This window comes from Penaeus chinensis, chromosome 6 (assembly GCF_019202785.1).
Source record: "Penaeus chinensis breed Huanghai No. 1 chromosome 6, ASM1920278v2, whole genome shotgun sequence".
Lineage (NCBI taxonomy): Eukaryota > Metazoa > Arthropoda > Malacostraca > Decapoda > Penaeidae > Penaeus > Penaeus chinensis.
Genome location: NC_061824.1, coordinates 1,972,393 through 1,975,131, shown reverse-complemented (window position 1 = coordinate 1,975,131; position 2,739 = coordinate 1,972,393). Strand labels below are relative to the sequence as shown.

The 2,739-nt window shown below is 35.5% G+C and overlaps 1 protein-coding gene across 1 annotated transcript in view; it reads left to right on the top strand.

The window, feature by feature from the left end:
• The window catches only part of LOC125026642, a 15,172-nt gene that overhangs the window by 5,746 nt on the left and 6,687 nt on the right, over positions 1-2,739 (top strand). The window lies entirely within an intron of this gene.

The window sequence follows — 2,739 nt, the reverse complement described above, 5'->3', positions numbered from 1 at the left end:
GAGAAATTGATGGATAAGTTGTTAGATATAGATAGATAGATAAATTAATAAATAAAATGATAGTTAAATGAATTGATAAAAAGAAATAATCATAAACACGCACATACACGAACACACATTTACACGTACACACACATATACACACACGCACACACACATACACACATACACACACAGATACACGTACCCGTTTAAATACAGATACAGACAGTGAAAGATGGAAAGATTTGAGAGAGAAATATAGAGGAATATGAAGGTGAGTGGACGATAGATGGATACATAGAAATTCATAGTTACAATTTCTATAGAGATACAGCCAAATAGAATATAGAGAAAATAGATGAATATATATATATAGATAAATGGATTATTGTGAAAAAAAAGGAAATAAAAAAAGAAAAAAAACAATAAACCAATAACGGAAAAAAACAATAACAGAGAAAAACACAAAGAAGAAACAGGAGAAGGAAATGAAGCGAGAAAAGATAAAAAGAGGAGAGAGAAAGAAACACAAAGCAATAACCCTTCTCGAAAAGAATGGCACGAGACGCTGTGTCTGTGACGTAATACATCCGGGCACCAATAAATCCCGAACTCGCGAGGGGGCAACACCGGCACTCGTTCCCGTTGCAAGAAATTTCTCTTTTACGGTCTGCAATAGGCGAGAACTTAAGGTCGAGGGGTATAAGCAACACGAGAACTCTCTCTCTCTCTCTCTCTCTCTCTCTCTCTCTCTCTCTCTCTCTCTCTCTCTCTCTCTCTGTTCTTTTTTTTTTGTGTATAAGTATGTGTGTGGGTGTCTCTTGTTTTCTTTCTTTCTTTCTATCTTTTTCTCTTTCTTATTTTTTTCTTCTCTGTCTATCTGCTTTTTGTGTTTTTCTCTCTCTTCGTATATTTTTCTCTCGCTTTGTCGTTCTCTCCCATCTTGTTTCTATCTCGTCTTTTTATCATCATTCCCTGTCAATCGTCTGTTTTTTTTTTTTTTATATATCCCTCGTAATAATCTCTCTCTCTCTCTCTCTCTCTCTCTCTCTCTCTCTCTCTCTCTCTCTCTCTCTCTCTCTCTCTCTCTCTCTCTCTCTCTCTCTCTCTTTCTCTCTCTCTCATTTTAGACTGAAGTTATACATGCTAAACATGGCAATTTTTATTTCAGATACTCAGGCTAGAGTCGAAACATAAAGGGCAAAATAAACAAAACTTAATGATGATTATCAATAATTATGACTGACACTAAAAAAAAAAAAAAAAAAAAAAAAAAAAAAAAAGGACATTTATCGTGTTTGGAGAAAAAAAATATTTATAAATTCAATTCGTGTCGTGTTTGATTTCATTTCTCTCGACGTGTTTTCAATTTTGGCAAAGTGAGTTAGCGAAATATATGCTCCAATCTAGGTTAATGGGATTATTGAAATGGGAAACAGCAGTTCGTATTAACCTATTGCAGAGAAAATGGACTTCCTATCCCATGCTCCAGTTCACGAAAAAAAAGAAAAAAAAAAATCAGGCGTTCTGAAACTATGATGAGAAAAGCGATATATTTCTTATATCTGGTACTAGAGGCATTATACTTAGAGGGAAAAAAAACGACGGTAGATATAATTTTTTTTCTCTTTCTTCATCTTCTCTACGCTTATTTATTTTCGTTTATTTTCTTTTGTATATCGCTTGAGATGTTGATATAAGCAAAACTTCGAGTCTGTGGTATATCTCTCTACTATATCCCTGATTTATCGTTCATATATATGCAGATATGTTGACTGATTTCATGCAAATATGTGCAAATACTGAAACTTTATAATGAAACGAGGGTTTCAACCCCGTAGACTTTTGGATTGGATTACCGTGCGGTTCGGTCGCTCGGTAAAAATGCACCATAAAAGGGAGAAAGGAAGATATAGAATAGACAATAAGAATGAAAATACAGCATAAGAAAAAGATATATATGGCATAAGCAGCGAATGGAAAAGTAAAAGAGTGTGGCGAGGGAGAAAAAGGAACTTGAATCTTTAATCTTCAAATCAGCGAAAAGTTGAAATAAATCATCGAGCGTTTTCTTTCTCTCACTTTCCTTCAGGCTGTCTCATATCTCCTTCTTTCGTCTGTTTTTCCAACAAGTATCTGTCTTATACAAGATCAAAGAATATGCCCACTGTGGCAAAGAAGAAGATTAATGAAAATTTACGTTTGACCGAAATTACTTCTCTCCTTTCTCTCTCTCTCTCTCTCTCTCTCTCTCTCTCTCTCTCTCTCTCTCTCTCTCTCTCTCTCTCTCTCTCTCTCTCTCTCTCTCTCTCTTTCGGTGTGTGTGTGTGTAAGGCTCTCTATTTCTGTATGTAAATCTGCATGTATACGCACATTTATTAAGAGACATACATATACCTGTCTACATGCATATACACAAAATGAATTTCCAAAGAATATTGAAAAGAAGAACGCAAAGAAACAAAACAAACAAAGAAAGGACATGTACACAAACGCCAACGACTCTTGCAGAATGTTGCATCGATCTTGCATCATGAATAGAGGTCTGAGAGAGTGAGAGAAAGAAAGAAAGAAAGAAAGAAAGAAAGATACGCAGGAATTTTCACGCGCCTGGAAATCGATGGCCCCAGAAGCTGTGGTTTTTGCTTCCTGGCCTCCCTGTTCACGTAGCTTTGTGCGGATATGCACATGCACAAATATATAGAGACGTGTATAAATACATACATACATACACACAGAAATAGACAAAATGCACAT